Below are 23242 nucleotides of genomic sequence, written 5' to 3'. Positions count from 1 at the left end.
GTTCCAGTTAACAACCTGTCTGCAACTCTTCGGGCCAGCTGAAGTTTCTGAGCACTTTTCAAAGGCAACCCAATGTAGTACAGTAATCCAAATGTGATGTAACCAAGCCATGTACCACTATGGCCAGATCTGACATCTTCAAGAATCAGCACAGTTGGCATATTAGCTTTAACTGTGTAAACACACTCCTGGTCACTGCTGAAATCTGGGCCTCCAGGCTCGGTGTTTAATCCAGGAGTACCCCCCAAGTGTGAACCTGTGTTTTCGGGGGGGGGGGAGTAATCCCATCCAACATAGGCTCACCATGTTTTTCACATCATCTGAGTGACAATCTGAGCTGTCGTGACATGGACTTTTGTGAGCTATGTTGTTTAATTCACTATATATTAAATTAATCTTTTTAGGTATGCATTGTGTATAAGATAAGGAGCTATTGAGATGGGTGAGAGAATGGTACATTCAGAGTGAATGGTAACTATTGGAATGTCTGGGTGGGATTGAATAAGACTGGTGAATGACAGCTGAAGACAGTTGAAATCGTTGGTTAGGGTACTTAGCGAGAAGAAAGGAGTGAGTGAAGTGAGAATCAGGATTGAAAGAATCAGTCAGGTTTAGAGATTTATGAGTAGTGTTTAAGAGGCTGAATTAGCTAGGAGTGGAGTGTATGAAAGAGTGTGTGAACTGTGTTCAAACTGTATGAAATAATAAATCTTTTTAGTTATAGCAGCTTAGCAATAGCAGCTTCATTTATATAGCATTTCATACCACTCTAAGCAGACTCTAAGCAGTTTACAACTGTAAGCTAATTACCCCCATCAAGCTGGGTACTCATTTTAGCAATCTCAGAAGGATGCAAGCCTGGGTCGAGCCTGAGCCCTGGCTGGTATTGAACTCGCAACCTCGTGGTTTGTGAGTGAGTAGCTGAAGCACAGGCATTTAACCACTGCACCACCAGGGATCATATGTTATGTTCAACCTCTGTTAATAAAGTATTGTTTATACAGGTTTGGCTCCCGGAACACCATCTGTTAGAAAGCTTGGGCTCAGACAAGGTAATATATGGTGGGGTGGCAGCAGTGGTGTCTGGAGAGAATATATGTATATAATATCTCATACATGTACCTTGGAGGCATCTAGGAGGTCCCAGGGACGTAGCCAGGATTTTGGGAAGGGGGGGGGAGTGTCCAGACTAAGTGCCACCATTACAATGGGGCTTGGGTGCGGTGGTGCAGCAGCACACACCATTCATTTTATCTAATAGAAGGGGGGGGGTCCGGACCCCAAGAACCCCCCACTTGGCTACGTCCCTGGAGGTTCCCACAGTTGGTGGCCACAGCAGTAGGAGAGCAGGAAGTCCTTACATTGGTGACAGATGTGGGGACAAGGGGAAGTGGTAACAGTGAGATCTGTGGAATTACATTTGTTGGCAACAGAGATTTAAGCAGAGCCTCACATCTGTGGGGAAAGCAGTGGATTAAGGGGCAAACCCCCACACAAGTATAGGTTGTTAAGCCTAGTAGACTACTAACAATGGTCTTGGGAAGGAAATATTTTTCAGTGGCTCATTCTCCCTAGAGAAAAGATTGGCAGCTGAGTGAGAGATTGGGGCCAGTTTTCACTTCCCAGCCCACTATCATGGAACACACTGGTGTAATGAGGTGCACTAGATGTGACACCACACCATTTCTGGTCACTTGAGGTTGGTTTTCAGACAAAATTAAAAGCTGATGGTTGGTGACTGGGGGGGGGGGGGGGAGTTGAACCACTGGACTGTACGCAGTTTGGAGACATTAAATAATCTGAAACTCACTCTCCAAAAATAAAAGTGCAAGGCTTAGAGGCAATGGGAGGAGAGCCAGGGGTCTTGAGGGGAGCAAGTATTTGGGGGCTGCAAATGGCCACATCTCCCCCTTTCCTACCACAGCTGAGTCACAGCTGTTCTCTTGAAATCATACCACTCAAGTGAAGGAATAGAAACAAACAAGAAACCATGATGGCTTGCAGGTAAGATTCAAGCCATTCAAGAGATCTAAGGTAAGAAATCCTGCATTTTCAGTCCTCAGGCATGGATATAACAAACCACTCCTGCAAACATGTGAGAAAAACAGGACATAATAATGATAATGACCCTGGAAGGTACTTCACATTCATGTTTGTGAAACCACCTTTATCACTGAGTGAAATTAGTACATTTTGATCCTTTTCCAGTCAAAATAGCAGATTTGTTTTGGTCGTAGGCTTCTTCTTATGAAGATAAGATTAACTGTGGACATTTTCATTGCCACAAAGAGGAAGAACCCATTTAGAAAAAAGTAATACAACCCTTACAAACTTACAGGGAAGCACAGGGTGTCTGTTTTCATGAAAATTAACAATTTTATAATTCCAGCAATCAGAATCCAACTGGAATAGCTTTACTGTATTTGTGAAATTTAAGGTTATTCACATTTGTATAGAAACAGTAATTTATACTAGAATTATTATGTCTATATAGTAAATTAAAGTTCATTTCTGAATGTGATTGCACATTAGGTGAAAATGGTTGGACAGATCTTTATCAAATTAGAAGATATTTGGGACTGTTTTACTCAGAAATATAGGCCATGAAATTATTTACATGAAATTATATACATGAAATTTACTGTGGGGGTCCTAGGAAGCACCACAATTATTTTGTCATTGGATTATTTTTCATTGGATTATTTTTTTCATTGGATTATCACTACATTGGGAGGATATGTTGGAGGAATGTTGTTGTTAACTGCTATCAAGCAGCCTTAAAAATAAGGTCTGCATGGTTTTCATGAAATTCTCTTTGGAGAGGTCCTGCCAAGGCATTAGGTTTTTGCTTTGATACAAAGTGGTTTGGTACACTGATTGAAATACAGTAATTGTGCTCTAAAATTGTACTGTTTTATTGTTGTTGTATTAAATCATCTTTTGTGCACCACCTTAAGTCCAAATTGAGAGAAAGGTGGCATATAAATAAAATAATAATAAAATCAACTTTGACAAACCGAGTTAAAAAAAATTCTTGGGGGAAATTTTGCTGTAACTACATAAATATAATGAAGTTTCATGTTGTTTGTTACCATATAACACAAACAGTCTAATAGATTTTCACCAGATGTGGAGGTGTTTAGGAATTAACATACAGACTATGTAGCAGAAATTAAATGTACAGGATTCAGTGGAGGGCACCTCGATTTTTAACTCATAGAGAGGAGTGTGTTTGGTGGCTGGTGATAGGAGACATGCTCCCTCAAGAGCAACTGAGACTAATGAACAATGTGAAGAAATTTCCAGCCCACAAAACTATAGAAACTCATCCTCCAGGTTCGTGGAAACTGAACGGTTATTCATGAGTGTAAATGCTATTCCCAAGGAACTCTGAGCATAGTACAGCTAATATAATATTTTCTTCCTGTCAAAACACCCCTATGAGGTATGTTGAGTTATGAGTGTGACAGGCTGAGATTCAGTAGTAATCTTCACGGTTGAGTAGGAACTTGAAAGAGAAGGACCCTTTCACAACTGTAGCAGTATGATTTCACTTTAGTGACCATGGTTGCATCATATTGAAATCCTGGGATCTGTAGTTTAGTGAGCACTAGAGCAATCTAGCTGAAAATTCTAAATACCCCTCCCTAAACCTTTAGGACTAGATCTCACCAAATCCCCCATTGGCCATGTTGTATGGGGCATCCTGGAACTTGTAGTCCAAGAATAACTTTTTCAACCTTTCAGTGGAGTATAGATAAGGTTTAGGGGACTAAAGAAACAGAACACAGAGATTGAAGAAAGAAAATGTGGTATATGAAAAATGAGACTACCTGTGAAGTAAGGGAAAGAGTAACCAGGAAACCTTCATACCGTATACAAGGATAGGTAACACAGGTCCCCCAGGAAATTCTAGAGTACATTTTACACACTTATGGGATATTGGGCACACTGACAGTGTTTTACAGGAATCATACTTTAAATATCAAGGGGGACCATTTTACCTATCTCTAGTGCAAAAGGTGTTCTAAGTTATCACTCTTCATTCAGATTCATAATAATCTTTTACGAGAAGTGTTACAAAAATGTTCCCAGATGCTTTTTCTCATCAAACAGGTTGTGTTCTTTTATGCTACTTTTGATGTTTTTCTTTAGTGGGCATTTATGTTTTTTGGTGTGATTTTCAGAAATGGTCCTATTGATAAGAAATATAACTCCAGGGCCCCTTTTAAAGAATCAATTGTTTAAAAGGGTTAGGCTCAGTAAAATGCATCTTTACTGCACTTTTAGGATTCCATCTCTCCTTTTTTTATTATTAACCCAATCTACTCCCAAGAAAACCTCTTTTCCCTTCTGAGATCAAATAGGCCTAGGGGATCTTGCATCTCCTCAACATGGCAAAACTACTTCTTTTAACTATGCTACACTTCTCATGATATAGGAGTAGATTTGAAAATTATGCGTGTTAAAATTTTTCACTTCAGAAGGAAATTGTGTATCTTTGCAGGAATAGAATTCTAGAAGCTGGAGGAGCCAAGAGAAAAGCTTGGCCATTTAGCATGCCACCCCAATCTTTTTCATTTGACCAAGAGCCAAGAATTGAGCCTAATGTAATGCCTTACCAGAGGCATGTTTACTTGCTTTATTATATTGTTGGGGGTTCTTTTTTCTTGTCCTGCCAGACTTTCATCATAAAATGGAGCTTTGCCAAAGAGGGAGAGGGAGAGAAGTGTTTCAGTGTAAACACAGATCCAGTTTATGGGATGAGTATCTGTTTGATGGTTTTAAGGCAGCTCCAGTAAGGACTGGCACAGGTATGCTTTTGCTATGAAGAAAGAGGACAGTAAATACAAACACCAGGAACTTGGCTCCGTTCAGGCTGCCTTGAAGCTCTTTGGTGGCACAAAAGAAGCTTAAACTCATCTTAGCTGACAAATGAATTATTCCCTCACTATGTGGAAATCCAGAAGGCCATAAAACTAACTTGATGCAAAGACTATCCCCCTCCTGTTGCTTCTTATAGCTTGACTGCAAGTTGGGTTATCAAATCCAGGCTCCAAACTTGCAGATTTCTCACAGAAGACAGACATTTGCTGAGAAGGAAGGGAAATCCCCAGCAAATGACTGTACTCTTTGTAATGGAAAGGCCACAATTGTTGAAGTTCTGTGGAAATCTTCATAGACAGGAGCTTCTCACAGTCTGGCCACACAAGTGCTTTCTCCCCATCTAATGGGAAGCCAGGAATAACATAGTTATGCTTTGGTTGCATTAGCTGCCACACTCTCAAACTACTGTATACTCATTGCATTCACAGATGACAGCATACATCTTCCATAATTCACTGTGCTATAACTTGCAGGAGGGGGAGTTGGTTGGTTTACAACTCCTGGAATAATGTGGCCCTTCAGAAGTAACTTTTTCCCAAGCTCTGGTGTACACAACAACTAAAGCTAATCCTACATTCATTTGGGTGAGATTATCCAGTCTTTAAGAATTCTGATATTCTTGAGTTGTGCTCTCCAGTTACCACTACCTTAACAAAGATTTGGCAAAACCACCTCTGAGTATTTCTTCCCTAAGAAAACCCTATGAAATCCATTGGATCACCACAAGTCAGCAGGTGACCTGAAGGTACATACGCACACATAACAAAGATTTGCTAACATGATTTAGCCATATCAGTGATCACAAAGTGACCCATGATGACCACAACACTAATCATGGCTGTGTATATTCAGTGTGGAGAATGCTTCTAGCACATAGTTGAAAGGCATGGCATCACATTTGTCCTTTTTTCACAGTGTCAGGTATGACTCCAGATGGATCTGAGATAACTGTATGGGGAGTTCTCTGTCTCCAGTCCTAAACACACTTGAAAGCATTATCAGCTTATGTGGGACTTCATTCTTCCTCCCATCCAAGGATACACAGAATTGTCTCATTAGATAACAAATGCACTATTCAAATGTTTGCTCATTATTGTCACTTGTGTCCCTATTTTTATAAGATGTGTCTGTTGTATTTCATAGCTAGTTTGAATGGGTTTTAACTACCATTGGTACTGCATAAATAAATAAACTATTGGTTCAACATTATGGTTTTATAGAAGTAGGATTCATGATTTTGGTTAATTCAGTATATGCTATGGTTCTCATTTTGTTGTTGTTAAATGCCCTTGAGTTGGCCCTGATTCATGGTCACCATGTGGAAGAGACATCTCCAAGATTTCCTGTCCTCCATGGTTCAGGTCTTGTAGACTCAGGCCCGTGACCTCCTTGATTAAATCCATCCATCTGGTGTGTTGTCTTCTTGCCTTTCTACAGTGTGCCCGCGTTATACGTGTGGACTTGAGCATACACACTCAAGCCGAATGGGGCTTGAGCATAGGCGGAATTCGCCTTACGCGGGGGGGGAGGTCCAGAATGGATCCCCGCATCAGGCAAGGGTCCACGTTACTACCCTACTTTCCCTAGCATTATCATCTTTTCTAGTGAGTCATGCCTTCTCAAGATGTGGCCAAAGCACAACACCTTCAGTTTCATTATCTAGGATTCCAGTGTTGATTTGTTCAAGGACCCATTTGTTTGTCCTTTTAGCTGTCTACAGTTTCCTCAGCACTCTGCTCCAGCACCACACCTCAAATGAGTTGGCGTTCTTTCTGTGCAACTTTCTTCACTGTTCAGTTCTCACATCTGTACATAGTGATGGGGAATACATTTTCTAACTTTAGTGCTCAGTTGTATATCTTTACACTCTAGGCTGTTGCCTAATTTTTTCATAGCTGCCCTTCCCATTCCTAGTCTTCTTCTTTTTGACTGCAGTCTTCATTCTGATCAATGTTTGATCCACAGTATGGAAAAGCTTTAACTATTTTCATTTCCTCATTTTCTAGGTTGAATTAGATCCTCCATGGTCATTATTTTTGTTTTCTTTATGTTCAGCAGTAAGCTTGCCTTTGCACTTTCTTCCTTGACTTTCCTTAGTAATTGTTCAAAGTCTATGATGTTTTCTGCTAATAGTGTGATGTCATCTGCATATATTAGATTGTTGATATTCCTTCCTCCTTTCATCATTTTTCTTTCTTCTAAGTCTTTTGTGTCTCTTTTTTTGTGAACTGGAATGTATTTTGATCATTTCCAGTCTGTATGCATACTTGTCACACTATGACTACATAGGAGTCTCTGTGTTGTCTCACCAGAGTTGTCCTTTAATTGAAGGGATGTTAGAGGATGGTCCTGTATTTGATAAAATGCTCTAATTCCAGTCCAAGTCCAGTTTAAAGATGAAGGAAAGAGTAGGAAAGGGCCTTGAAGTTGTTCATCAAAACTAAACCTCAGAGCAGCAGACAGAGCAACACACAGTTCACTTGGGCACAGTCTCCTTTGCTATGGGAAAATGTACCTCACTAAATTTCTAGTTAAATTATAAGTTGGCATCATACATTACAACTATGAATTTGTAACCATACAAGTCTGTGATTATTGCCACAATTACAAATGCACATCAAAACCTACCCTAAAAGCCAGGAGCCACATTGAGCAATGGAGATCTGTTCAACCAGTGATTGGGAAGCAGGAGGATGATGTTTCCAGCCCACTCCCCACCAGCTATCTCCAGTGCCGTGAGGAGTTGCAATAGGTCCTGCTTGTGCTCATCACACCAGAGATTGCTGGTGGGAAGGGACTGGAAATGAAATGCTGGTGCACTCTGACTTGCCAGCAGAACAGACTTTCATTGCTCAGTGCAGTTGCTGGCTGTTAAAGTAGGTTTGCAGAGGCAGTGTGGATGATGAGACATAGTTATGCATTTGTCTCTGATGTAGGATCTCAGCTATAGTAATTAGTACTCAGATTACATTTATACATATAAATTAGCATTTGCATGGTAAATTTTTGTTCTTTTTTTGATAATACATTGGCCAGAATCCTGTTGGTGTCTTATTCACGTTTGAGTTTTCCCTCTTCGGAAGCAGTTGGACATTACTGTGTGATGCAGAATGTTTGCATTCAATCACTTCAAGGGTACAGAAGCAAAGTTCCACCTGTAATGTCACTGTGCACATGCAGAACTGCATGCAATGATGTGCATATGGTGTATATGCAGATGTGTATGCAGACATTTAGTTGCAAAAATTTCCCGCTTATCATAAGGGCTGAATAACATAATCAATGTGTAGCTCTACTTGCAGCTATGCAACCCCAGTGTAGTGACTTAGGCATCATCTCTTTTTAGGCAACACCTAAGTGGCCACCACAGAACTACCAAATAAGCAATGACTTGTAAATAGGCCATCACAGAGCTAATAGCAGGCACTACACCTTTCAGCAATGCTGATTCCATTCTCACATTACACTGCTACCCATTAAAACCCAGTAAACACATGCCTACACATAACCTGTGTGAGATTCGTGTCCAATTAGCTTTATGTTTGCTCTATCATCCACACTTCCCTTAAGGAATATACAGTTCTTTTTATCACCCACACCACCTCTCTATTACATGTTTATATTCCAAGCAAAATTGCATCACTTGTAAGTCCACTTACATAAGTCTGGTCATGTCATGAAGCGATCCTTGATAACGTTTTATATGATATGGAAAGATATGACTAGTGATGGCCCATTCAGACATTCAGTCAATCACTTGATAGGGCATTGGGTGAGAGAAATGTTCATGTGAATTATCCCCAATGGTACAGTAATGAAGTACAGAGGCATCAAACAGGTATGTGAAGCAGCGATCTATTCCATAACAATTAATTGTACAAAACAACATGAGAAGCTTTCTCCAGACTATGCAAAAGGATTTATGATTTTCCGAAAGAGCATGAGTACACAACAGCCTGAATCTTATGTTACTGGCACCCAGAGTAAACTCAGGGGTGGTACAGACTGGCGTTTAAATTTCACCCCTTTTTACTGCACAGCAGTACTGCAGCAACCGAACAGAGTGGTAATGCTGCACAGCAAAAAAGGAGCCACCTAGAGCAGCTCCTTTTTTGCGACGTCGTAAGGGCTGCTTCCTTGCTGAGACGTGTGGTGGTGCTGCTGAATAGTGGTGCCACTGGCATGTAGTAAAGCTTGGGACTGTGCAGTTGGTGCATGGTCCCAAGCCCTACTATCGCTGCCAGGACGTCACGTCCTGGTGGTGTGTATCGGGCCTCAGTGAATCAATAGATTTCATAATCCACAAAACAATAATACCTTTATTGACCAAGCAAAATGCACAAAATACATCATGGAAGCTTTCAAAGCTTCATTGGTTTCATCATCAGGCAAAGTTATTAAAAATCATACAACAGAAGAAAAATTACAATGTTAACATTACAGGCCTCTATTTTGTCTCAGATTATACTTCTGTTATCAGTTAAGATGATCTGGAAGGATTTCAACTCCATTAGCAACAGAAAAGGAACTCCCCTTGAGATCTAGGCTACCCCTGTCCCATGCAAAGCTAACTGCCCCTTTCTTAGGCAGACAACATTGAATTTCTCAAGAAGTCTCTGGACTGTTACATCTGGGAAAGCTTTTAGGTTCTGTATAGGTAAAGCATAGAATCATAGAATTGAAGAGTTGGAAGAGACCGCAAGGGCCATCCAGTCCAACCCCTTGCCATGCAGGAAATCACAATCAAAGCATCCCCGACAGATGGCCATCCAGCCTCTGTTTAAAGACCTCTAAAGAAGGAGACTTCACTACACTCCGAGAGAGTTTGTTCCACTGTTGAACAGCCCTTAATGTCAGGAAGTTCCTCCGAATGTTGAGGTAGAATCTCTTTTCCTGTATCTTGCATCCATTGCTCCAGGTCCTAGTATCTGGAGCAGCAGAAAACAAGCTTGCTCCCTCCTCAATATGACATCCCTTCAAATATTTAAATAGGGCTATCATAACCTTCTCTTCTCCAGGCTAAACATCCCCAGCTCCCTAAGTCGTTCCTCATAGGGCATGGTTTCCAGACCCTTCACCATTTTAGTCACCCTCCTTTGGACACGCTCCAGTTTCTCAATGTCCTTTTTGAATTGTGGTGCCCAGAACTTTACACAATATTTCAGGTGGGGCCTGACCAAAGCAGAATAGAGTGGCACTATTACTTCCTTTGAACGAGACACTATACTTCTATTGATGCAGCCTAATATCTCATTGGCCTTGTTAGCTGCTGCATCACACTGTTGACTCATGATCAACTTATAGTCTACTTGGACTCCCAGATCCCTTTCACACATAATTTCATTCAGCCAGGTGTCCCCCATTCTATATCTGTGGATTTCATTTTTCCTCCCTAAGTGCAGTACCTTACATTTTTATGTGTTGAATTTCATTTTGTTAGCTTTGGCCCAGCTTTCTAGTCTATTCAGGTCGTTTTGAATTTTGATCCTGTCCTCTGGAGTATTAGCTATTCTTCCTAATTTGGTGTCATCTGCAAATTTGATAAGTATGCTCCCAGTTCTGTCATCCAGGTCATTGATAAAGATGTTGAATAACACTGGGCCCAGGACAGAGCCCTGTGGGACCCCACTGGTCACTCCAGGATGAAAAGGAGCCATTGTTGAGCACCCTTTGGGTTTGGCCAGTCAACCAATTACAAATCCATGTAACAGTTACCTTGTCTAACCCACATTTTACAAGCTTGTTTGCAAGAATATCATGGGGAACTTTGTCAAAGACCTTACTGAAATCAAGATATATTATATCCAGAGCATTCCCTTCATCTAACAAGCTGGTAATTTTATCAAAAAAAGAGATCAGGTTTGCCTGGCATGACTTCTTTCTCTGAAACCCGTGTTGACTTTCTGTGATTATGGCATTGCTTTCTAGATGTTAGTCCAAAGGAAAGAGTTCTATCTTTGTTAGAGGTAAAAACCTCAAAGATTTAAGCCTTAGTCGATTAGCTCCCTTTTATTTAAATTTACACTGTTGCAGGAAAAATTGGTATCCTCAAAGAAACATATTCAGGGATAGCTGTGATGGCCATGCAGCAAAATATATAATGGGTTTCATGTAAATGTTGACTCACCAATTGACAACAGATTCAGCTGTTTTACTCTAGTTGGAACTAACCAACACGATTCAGGACTAGCCCTCCAATCCTGAACTTGCCTCACTTAGTAACTCAATGAAATCCTGTTCCGAGTTGGCCTGCAAATGGGTTTTCTTATTCTCAATTTTGTGATTGTGCTTCAGTGGGAATACTACTCTTCTTGATATCTATTCTACCAAAAGCTCTGTAGTACCTGTTTTCATTCAAAATAAGACAGCATTGGTCATCATTTCATCAATTATCCAGAAGCTAATATTTTCCATGTTGGGTTACATCTGTGAAGTCCCTTGAGCAAAGCAGTTTCTAATTTGTATGGCAAATCCAATACAATGGTTTATTGTACGGAAGGCAAAAGATCTTAATCAGGAATTAGCTCCTGCTAATGAGGAAAAATAAGCACCAAGCCTGCAAGAATTATTACTAAGAGATAAGAATGTAATTGCCTAATGTGGCTAATAATCTGATAGGAGTACGTTTTATCTGATTTAACCCACGGAGCTGCTGCTGATAGATAGAGTTTACAGTAATCCCTAAGGAATTCTTCTTAAACAGAAATAGGAGAGGATAGTAGATTTTATATATGCATAGTAATTGTAGTATTTGTGTGTTACATCTTGTTTTACATATGTTAAATGTGGAGTTATTTTTTCGTAATATGAATAATCTCTTCCTGATGCTCTAGTGAATGTGGAGAGCATTTTACCATGTTTTGAACCCAAATGCCATTTTTCAGAAATGGATTGAACCCAAACTTTGAATTTTGAACCCAAAGGCCATTTTTCAGAACTGTGGCTTTCACATTATCTCGTACTCTGAAAAAGTCCTCTCTGACTTAAAACAGGCAGGAGGGGCATGATCAACATGCTGTAGAGGGACAATTTGAAAATGAAAGTAAAAAAACCTAGGGTGTGCTGCCCACTGACCCTGTGTACTTTCTCATCCTTGTACTATACAGAAGACCTCCTTATATTTTATTGTGTTACCGTATTTGGCTATTTTAATGAACAATTAAAAATAACCTCATGGCATCAAGATAATCTATTTTATAAACATCTTATCTATCCAGCATGGTTTGTGGACTAGGACTCTGGGAGTTCTGAACCAGGGTTCAGATCTCTGCTCAGGCCTGGAAATCCCCTGACTGATCTTGAGCAAGTCATACTCTCTTAGCCTAAGAGGAAAGCAATGATAAATCTCCTTTGAATAAATCTTGCCAAGGAAAGCCTGATAGGGTTGTCATAAGCCAGAGCTGGCTTGAGGGCACATAACATCATCCTCAACAAATGTATGCAGAAAATAAATTAACAGATAGTCAATCCTTCTGTAACTGAAGTAAATAAGGCAAGTATTTGAAAAGAAGGGCTGAGATCCTGCAGCAGACACATGGTTACACTCCTTCACCTGATCTAACCCTGAAACCTACATTAAAGTTGAGCCAACTTCACCAGGTTATGGAGTTCTGCAGCATTGGTGCGTGGGGTGCTGAACAATGACAGTGAGCCATGGTGTGAGGAGCAGAAGTAGGTACCCCAAGGGTCCAGACAAAATGCCTAGGTGCACCATGATGCACTGGAAGGAGGGGATGCTGAAGGTTGATGTGTCCAGACACATCAACCTCCAGTGCCTTTCTTACCACACCCCTTGGTGTGGCTGCCTGGATTTTAAGGTGGATTTGGGCAGGCATTTATGATCATGGCAATGTTGTCACATTAATAAATGTGGATAAGAAACAGTTATGAGCTCATACATCTAATGTGTTACATCATAACTGAATAAGAGGATATCAACCATTGTTTTTAATTTTGTCCTAGGCAAAAGTGTGAATGTTTTATGAGACCTCTATCTATATAGTACATATGCATAACCAAGCATTTAGAAAATATTTTGTCCCTATTATTAAGGCTCTTGAGCATAATCCCAATCCTTTATTATTCAAGAAATAACAACCACTGATATGTAATGAACAGTGCACAGTTTAGAACTTTGCTATACGTTTATGTTACTTAGAATTTGGGTGAATCCTAAAGCTACTTAAATAGGTGACTAATTCAGGGAAAGGTATTATTTTATTTGTTACTTCAAGGAAAACTTTTGCACTTATCTGAGCTGCACTCCTAATATACATTATTTGTAAAAGGCCAGACATGAGGGCTCAGTCCTTCACTTCTGTATCTTAATTACACAGGAAGGCAATGGAGGGGAACATTGCATAATGTGGTGATAATCCCAAGAAGGGTAGCCCGCAGACAGAATCTGGATTTAAACATAAGTAGCAGCTTTTCAGTACCAAAGCTGCTTAGGAGACATAACCCCTCATATAATGTTATTAATGCACAAATCCACTGATTGTGATAGGCAATTAAAACCGCAAATCACTTTGCAAGATATGATGCACACTGACCGCATGCATTTGCACTAGTTGTATTTAGTTCTTTTTTTTCCTGCACACAGATGGACATCATGTCAATTGAGGATTATCTCATAATAGTCAAATTTACAGCCCATGAAATGACTGTGGCTGTTCATTTCAGAAGGAATGGTTTATGTGTTGGTGTTGTACAAGGCTAGTCATAACCTGGGTGCATAATGTTTGCTCTACTACATTTTGGAGGTTGTCCAGTTTAACTTTATGTGCACTGGTATTTTGGATGCAAACAAGTTACCTCATTATTTGCTTTATTTGGTGATCTAGAGAACATAGCATGTTGCTATAATGTTCTGGCAAATGCAAGCAAAACAGGTGCCTTGATGACTCATATTTCATTACACATCAGCTGGGAATGGCAATTATCATTTTGACCACATTTATTTAAATTAAGACTGGTGTAGCAAACACTTCCCACTTACCTCCCCCAAGTGTAATATTTAAGTATGACACCTTTTCCCCCCTTTTGGTTAAAAAAAAATTAACAGATGTAAGACAAGCAGTAATTCAACAGGTGTATTTTTTTAAAATATAGAATAGGGAATGCCATGATAAGAAAAGCTACACCTGTGAAAATTGTATTTGCTGTAAAGTTGTTGAACTACAGATCGAATTAGGTGAAAAGTGAAGAGGGAAAATGGATTCTGGAGGATATTGATGATTTGAATGTTGGTGTAGTGGTTTGAGTGCTGGGATAGTAATCCAGGAAGCCAGAGTTTGAATCCCTGCTCAGCCATGGAAACCTACTGACCTTGGACAAGACATGCTTTCTAAGCCTCAGAGGAAGACAATGGCAAACCCCTCTGATTAAATCTTGCCAAGAAAACCTTGTGATAGGTTTGCCTTTAGGTTTCTATATTCTGGAAATTATTTGAAGGCACACAACAACAACAACAACAACAAATTGGCCTATATCTAGCAGGAAGAGGATGCATAATGACACTCACAGAGTCATGCAGCTGTTCCACAAAACCTCCTTATAAGTGAATTACTACACTGCATCAGTGCACCATGTGCAGCCACACACACAGCCATGTGCAACATTAATGCTCATCCAGGCAGAAAGTGGAAGCAATTGCAGTGGCACTACAAGTGTAACACTTCTTCCATAACTCAATTCTAAATTGAATATGGCTGTTCCATATTTAACAAAAACATCCAACCATTTCCATTGGGGAATGAATGTACAGATGTGTAAGACATCCATGAATGAATGCATGTACATGTGCATAAGATTCTGGCTCTTATCTGAACAGAGAAAAGGACAGAACCCCATTCAGTACACCAGAAGTAACAGAGGGGAGTACAAAACCCTAAATGGGGCAGTTAAGGGGGAAAGTACATGTCAGCCAAGATCCTGCAACATCACCATAACTATTATAATGGAACTCTGCTACTGTATTTATAACTGATGATGCCCCTGCTATCTAATTTTGTAGCCTGGCAGTGCCTTGATCAAAGTATTTCTGAGATGCTGCAAAAACTTTGGGAAAGGACATCCACAGCACTCTCTTGACATGAGGTACCTTGAGACCAGACAGCCAGAGAGATTCCTTGGGGTCCTGCCTCAATTACTTGTCCCTGGTGTTCCAACATCCAGCATCTCAGGCTGCTGCCAAGCTGGGAAGATAGGTTTGGTGGGTCACATTCAGTTCATTCATGACCATAAATGTGAATCCCCAGCAGTCACAATATTGTAAATCCAGCTTACAATATCCTAACTGCTGAACAGATACAAGCTGCCATATTAAATGGATGATCATGTATCTGTATATTGTTTGCTTTTAAGAGAGCAGGGGTTGAAGGGACACGATAGCCACATGAAAAGAGAGCACTAGGGGTGGTATTTCTTTTTCCTAGCAACCTTGAAGGATACTGGAAAGCAGTTCTGTTTTTCTTATGGCTACTCTAGGCCAGGGGATGGAGGAATGCAAATAGAAAGGAAAATTAAGTACACAGGGGCCAGACTATGGTGTTGTGCACTTTCTGAGGCACAATGGCATCAAATGATGATCCCTCCTGCTTGGTGCAAAAGATCCATGGTGCAAAGGATCCAAAACACAACCAGTTTATTTTGGTCCATGAACAGAAAATTCCACAAGTTATTTCTTCCGAGACCTTACAGTGATTCATCCTTTTTTCCATGCATCACATCCTCAGTCCTGATTTTATGGCTGCTGATTTGTGGTGGTTCTGAAGCAACAGCAAATACATTCAATACAGGATAAGTCTAGTTTGAACCTTAGAAACAGCTTTATCACCTCTACATTTTACAAAGTTGTTTTTAAAATAGAATCCTCCTCTCCCCCTCCCCCAATATTTATGTGAATAAAATCTTAGCTATTGCTTGATTGCCACCTCTCCTGGGTTTATATCTTTTATTTCACACACTGTGTGTAAAATGCCCTCCCTTTTTCTGATTTGGAAAATCAACATGCATCACTGCTTGAGGGAACATATGTGATTCAATAGCATTTCATAAATTAGACAGATTGTGCTAATACGTGCAGTAAGGTAAATAAACTCAGTGCTAGCTTGGGGTGTCTTTGGATTTAAGTTTTTAAGGGCTAGTAGATGAATTTGACAGCAGCTCTCCATAATAACAAGAGAGCAACTGGTGAGAAAATGACCACATAATTTTAACCATGATCAAGGTCACATGGCTAATTAAAATACCTTGTAGTACATGTTGCAGAAGCCCTGCTGGTACGCCATCTGCACCTGCAGCTTGACACATCAAAAAACTCTTCCACAAATTGCCTACTCCTAATAGGTAATTGTGGTGCCAATGACCATTACCTAATTAGTCCCTAAATTGATAACAGCAATCCTCTAGTCTATACTAATTGTTTGAAACACTGGATAGAATATATTCTAATTAATGGATGGATCCAGGATGTTGCAGCACAGTTAGGTAGACAGGGTGTGCTGTATAAAATCATATTCTTCCAAAGACGTTACTCCAAACAGCAGTTGGTACCTGGCCTGTTACATCAGCAATTTACACATCTCTCCTTATGAACTCACCCATGATAACAAGAGTCAGTTCTCGAGAAGGTGATAGAAACATGGAGGTGAGACAACTGGTTTTGCGTTTAGTCCTTCGTCAAAGCTAGGATTGCCAGTCTCTGATGATTTGGTGTTGAATAAAGCCATCTTTTTTTGGAAAATCTTGAGAATTGGAAATGTTCAGCATGACATTGTGCTTAAACCAATCAGTGTTGTTGCAAACTTTTTCTCTTTCCTAACTCACCCTGCTGCTGTAACTCCAATGGCATCTTGCTGTTATAATCTTACCTGTTTATTTCCTGTCTGTCAGGCTCCTGTTAAAGGCACAGAAGGGGAAACAGTAAGCAAACTGACAACCCTGTGATACACATGCACATGCGCTGAACCCACAAGTCCTTGTAGATGCAAGGCTGCAATGCATTCATAGAGTTCCCCTGCCCATTTGGGTTTCCATGCTCACTTTAATCAAGAAAAGGCTTTACATGCACCAAGAAACATACAAAGAAGTATGTGATCATAGGGAGCCACCTTTATACTGATCACTTACATAGTACCCTACATCTACTTCCCACAACCACATGTCATGTTGCCCGTATGTCATTGACTTAGGTGAGGATTTTGCCGTTCCTTTTAGAGCAAAGCGCCAGATTGGGACTGTGGAGTGTAATTGCCGAAGCCACTATCTGACACTGAAAGGGGAGGTGTGACATCTGTTTAGACCCTATGCCTCTAAAATATACTATGTATCTTTAGGTGTTCACAGCTTGGGACAAATTCAAAGTTATAGCCATGTTAGTCTATAGAATCAGTATGTGGATAGATCTTGTAGCACCTTTGAAATTCAATGATGAAAGAAAGACATTGGCAGCATGAGCTTTCCTAGATTGACTGTATATACTTGACTATAAGTCGACTTCATGTATACATCGAGGGCAGGCTTTGTGCCAAAAATGTGGATTTTTATATGACCCATGGATAGGTTAAGGGTAAAACTTGGGGTCATGTAACAAAGGATCTGAAGGATGAAACAAAGGAAGACAATACCAAAGAACCTACAAAATTGCAAGAGGCACAACTGTTTGTGTTCACACTGAAGGATGGAAGGATAAAAGAGTGGGGGGGGGGGGTGAGTCCTTCCAAGACAGATTACTCTCTTGCTTTTCACCAGGGGATGGTTTCTATTTTTATGAGAGTTAAAGTACAGTATTTACATTGACCCGTGGATAAGTCAGCTCAGATTTTTTGGGCCAGTTTTTGGACTAAAATATCTAGACTTATGCATGAATATATACAGTCTACGAAATATATCTGAGGAAGTAGACTTAAGTCTATGAAAGGTCATGCTGCCAACTTCTTTCTTTAGTTAGTCTGAAAGGTGCTACAGCTTGGGACAAAGACATCTGAAACATCCCCCCTTATACAAATCAGCCTTGAATCTACAGTCATCAGTGGAAGCCCTGCATCACATCCCACCATCCATGAACCTCGTCTGGTGGGCACAGATGACAGGGCTTTTTCTGCAGCAGCACTCCACATGTGGAACTTTCCCCTGAGGGAAAGTGAACTGGCTCCATCCCTTCTGAGTTTCCAGCAGCCAACAAAGAATGTGATGTTTTGCTTGGCCTTTGGAATGGTTGTTCTGGCTATTTTTAAAAAGGCTCATCTAATTTTAGAACAATTTTTAAAGAAGACTTTGAGATGCTTTTAATTGGTTTCTAGTTTGTTTGCTTTTTATCTGTTATGGAGGATATGGTGGCTAAGAAGTTAAGGCACCAACTCTGACAACCACAAGATCACCAGGTTGGCAGTTCGAGATCCAAGTGCCACATGATGGAATGAGTTCCTGTCACTAGTCCCAGCCTCTGCCAACCTAGTAGTTTGAAAGCATGTAAAATGCAAACAGATAAATAGGTACCACCTTGGTAGGAAGGTAACATTTCATGTGCCTTGGTCTTCAGTCATGTTGGCCACATGACCACAGAGTCATCTTTGAAAACTCCGGTCCCCTCGGCTTAGTAGCAGAGATGAGCACTGCACCTTACAGTTGGACATGACTTGATAATCATGTCAAAGGGGAAACCTTTACCTTTATCATTTTATCACCTCATGGGCTGTGGTGGCTTAAGAGGTGATAAGTTAATGCCTGAAACAAACAAACAAACAAACAAACAAACATGCCTTTAAAAGAAATACATGTAAGTGTGTGTGTGGGGGTAAATTCCAGTGAAGCAGGAGGCTCAAACAAATAAAGGCATGGAAAATTGTTGAGAGCTATCATGGTGTAGTGGTATAAATGTTGGATTAGCACTCTTAGAAAATAGGGTTAAAATTGCTACTTGGCCATAGAAATCTGCCCGGTCACACTCTCCCAACCTCAGAGGAAAGCAATGAACAAATCTTGCCAAAAAAAACTGTGATAGGCTAGTCTTAGGGTTGCCACAAGTTGGAAATGTCATGAAGGCACTCAGCAATGGAAAATTGTTAGACAGAACAGCCCCATGCAGTTTTGTTTTTCTTCATAGTTCTTAGAGAGTTAGAAGCAGAACTTTGAAAGGTCAGTGGTCATTGAACCCAGATTACTGTAGTGACTAGACCTAGGGCAGGGCAAATAGTGATGAGACATCTTCCCCCCTCATTTGAGACACACTATCATCCTCTTGAACGCAAGTTGTCAGTAGCTAGACTGTTTAGCTTTGACAAGACTTGGATTAAAAGCCCTACTTGGTCAGTCAGAAAACTTACTGTATCACCATAGTCTTTTCTTAAAGATATTGTCTATCCCACCATTCCATAATGAAAAGTTCAGATCTACTTACATTTATTTAATATTTAAGCTTATAAAATGATCTTCGTCTGTAAGCCTGTCTTGTTCGAGAAGATTGTGTATACCAGCTTGAGCTCTTTCGCAGGCATGTAGGACATAAATGTGATCAATAAACTGGGACACATGTGACCAAGCAACATCAGAGTATGATCGAATTTGAAGACAATTTCATTGTCTAAAAGGTGGAAGAGGCAACAAAGGGGTCAGCTATTTTAGATCTGATGCTAACCAACATGGATGGCCTAATTAATGGAGTGCAAGTGGTGGGATTCTTAGGTGGGAGTGAGCATGTACTCCTGGAGTTTGTTATACAGTGGAAAGGAGAAGCCAGGCATAGTCAGACACGCATCCTAGACTTTAGGAGAGCTGATTTTAGTAAACTTAGAGAAATACTGGGAGTGATCCCATGGTCAGAAATACTAAAAGAGAAGGGAATTTAAGATGGATAGGAGTTTCTCAAAGGGGAGATACTGAAGGAACAATTTCAATCAATTACAGTGAGGACGAAAAATGGGAGATGCCTCAAGAAACCAGGATGGATGAATAAGGAACTTTCAACTGAGTTAAGTTTTAAACGGAACATGTATAAGAAATGGAAAAAGGGGGGAAACAAAAAAGTAATTCAAAGAAATAGCAAGCATGTGTAGGGGTAAAGTCAAAAAAGCTAAAGTGCAGAATGAACTCAGGCTTGCTAGAGAGGTTAGGAACAACAAAAGGGGCTTTTTTGGATATGTCTGCAGCAAAAGGAAGAAGGAAATGGTAGGGCCACTGCGTGGAGAAGATGGCAAAATGCTAACAGAAGACAGAGAAAAGGCAGAATTACTCAACACCTTCTTTGCCTCAGTCTTCTCAGAAAAGGCAAAGGGTGCTCAACCTGAGGATAAAGGAGCAGAGGACAGAATAGGGGAATTTCAGCACAGAATAAGTAAAGAGACAGTACAGGAATACCTTGTTAATCTAAATGAATATAAATGTCCAGGACCAGATGAACTACATCCAAGGATAGTAAAAGAACTGGCAAATGTAATATCGGAGCCATTGGATTTATATTTGAAAACTCCTGGAAAACAGGAGAAATCCCAGCAGACTGGAGGAGGGCAAACGGTGTCCCCATCTTCAAAAAGGGGAAAATAGAGGATCCCAACAATTCTCATCCAGTTAGTCTGACATCAATACCAGGAAAGATTCTGGAGCAGATCATTAAACAGAGAGTCTGTGAACATCTAGATGGCAATTCCATAATCACAAAAAGTCAACATGGGTTTCAGAGAAAGAAGTCATGCCAGACAAATCTGATCTCTTTCTTTGATAAAATTACCAGCTTGGTAGATGAAGGGAATGCTGTGGATATAGTATATCTTGATTTCAGTAAGGCCTTTGACAAGGTTTCCCATGACATTCTTGCAAACAAGCTTGTAAAATGTGGACTAGACAAGGTAACTGTTACGTGGATTTGTAATTGGTTCACCGGCCGAACCAAAAGGGTGCTCAACAATGACTCCTTTTCATCCTGGAGAGAAGTGACCAGTGGGGTCCCACAGGGCTCTGTCTTGGGGCCAGTGTTATTCAACATCTTTATCAATGACTTGGATGACAGAACTGGGGGCATACTTATCAAATTTGCAGGTGACACCAAATTAGGAAGAGTAGCTAATACCCCAGAGGACTGAATCAAGATTCAAAATGACCTTGATAGATTGGAAAGCTGGGCCAAGGCTATCAAAATGAATTTCAACACAGAGAAATGTAAGATACTGCACTTAGGGCAGAAAAATGAAATCCACAGATATAAGATGGGAGACACCTGGCTGAATGAAACCAAGTGTGAAAGGGATCTAGGAGTCCAAGTAGACCACAAATTGAACATGAGTGAACAGTGCCATGCGGCAGCTAAAAAGGCCAATGCAATTTTAGGCTGCATCAATAGACGTATAGTGTCTAGATCAAGGGAAGTAATAGTGCCACTCTATTCTGCTCTGGTCAGGCCCCACTTGGAATACTGTGTCCAGTTCTGGGCACCACAATTCAAAAAGGTCATTGAGAAACTGGAGAGTGTCCAAAGGAGGGTGCCTAAAATGGTGAAAGGTCTGGAAACCATGCCCTATGAGGAACGACTTAGGGAGCTGGGGATGTTTAGCCTGGAGAAGAGAAGGTTAAGAGGTGATATGATAGCCCTATTTAAATATTTGAAAGGATGTCATGTTGAGGAGGGAGCAAGCTTGTTTTCTGCTGCTCCAGAGACTAGAACACAGAAGAATGGATCCAAGCTCCAGGAAAAGAGATTCCACCTCAACATTAGGAGGAACTTCCTGACAGTGAGGGCTGTTCAACAGTGGAACAAACTCCCTCGGGGTGTAGTGGAGTCTCCTTCCTTGGAGGTCTTTAAACAGAGGCTGGAGGGCAATCTGTCGGGGATTCTTTGATTGAGATTTCCTGCATGGCAAGGGGTTGGACTGGATGGCCCTTGTAGTCTCTTCCAACTCTATGATTGTATGATTCTATGATCAAAATGATAAAATTATAACTATATTATATGACAACTAAAATTTAATAATTTCACTCCCTTTATAGTGTAACTGTAACTGTCAGTTATTTTGTTACGGGAATGTGAACTCACTAAAAGATGAAGAAAGAGATCAATGAGTTCAAGTTGCTGGCTCCTATTAGGACTTGTTGAAGATGTTGAAGTGACAATGAAATGGAGGGGGAGAGCATGTTTTGTGTTTCGCGCCATTGGCATTTTTTGTAGCGTTCTAGTGTGTTTAAAAAGAAACTTAAAAGAAACTCATTTAGGTAATTATGAGAAACAGGAAAGTAAAGAGTTAGGGTTTTTTTTTAAAAAAAAGCATAACTATAAAGCAATTAATTCCTTTTGAGCCTTTGGACTGTAACTGTAACTATTTACTTTTAGAGTAACTTTATGAGCTCTGTTTCTAAAAGTGTACGTTTAAAGATTGCACACAACCAACCTTTTCCCTTTCTCCCCACCCTCCCTCTGCTGCCTATTTTCTTGGTATTTACATGATTTTTCAAGTCACGGGTTGCATGTGCTTGTACAATATCCAGCATTGCTGGCAGCAGCTTCTTGTTGGAATGTCACTGTGCTTCCTGCAATTTCAGTATTAGATAACAATAAAAGACTGAAGTAACTAGGAAGACTGGCTGACTGAAACACTATCACTTCCATCCTGCAACTTGAGGTGTGCTGCATGAGCTGACTTGTCAAATCCTTACAAGAAAAAGGGCATCCTTGGACTGTACATGCACAAACCAAAAACAAAAGCTCCCCTCCACTCCTTATTAAAATAAACAGAAAATTCATGTGAACCTTGTGGGATACACACAAAAATAGGGTTGCTCCCAAACCAGACTTTGAACTTCACTGCATCCCCCATTTCAGGCCTACTTTGGGGGCAAGAATAAAGTTTATACCTTGTACTTTCTGGAATGTTTTAAGTGATCATACAGCCATTTTGTCTCCATCCTTTCCAGTACTACACAAGGCACAACACAGGAAAACACTCAAATTTCCCTGTCAGTCAAGCAGGCAGTCTACTCACTAACCTGCAACACAGGAAGACAGGCTAAACTCAACATAATCAAGTGACACTAGTCAACTTAATGCATCAGAGCACAACACTAGAACAAACAAAATGGGTGTGTGTCTACTGTAGACGTGAATAGCCCCTGAATGAGTGGAACAGCAAAAAATTAGGAAGGGAAAGATTGAGGGGGTACCTTAGGCTGTAGATAAAACATAGAATCATAAAGTTGGAAGAGACCACAAAGTGTTTTGGACCATCCAGTCCAACCCCTGCCATGCAAGAATACACAATCCCTTATTCCTGGCAGTTTTCTGCTGGTTTCTCTTTCAGTTCTAATCCACATTCTTGACTTTATGTGGTGATGGCAGCAATGGTGACATCATCATCATTCAACAACAACA

This window comes from Sceloporus undulatus, chromosome 1 (genome assembly GCF_019175285.1).
Source record: "Sceloporus undulatus isolate JIND9_A2432 ecotype Alabama chromosome 1, SceUnd_v1.1, whole genome shotgun sequence".
In the NCBI taxonomy this organism is placed as follows: domain Eukaryota; kingdom Metazoa; phylum Chordata; class Lepidosauria; order Squamata; family Phrynosomatidae; genus Sceloporus; species Sceloporus undulatus.
The sequence above is the reverse complement of the archived record's forward strand: the minus strand, read 5'-3'. Positions refer to the sequence as shown.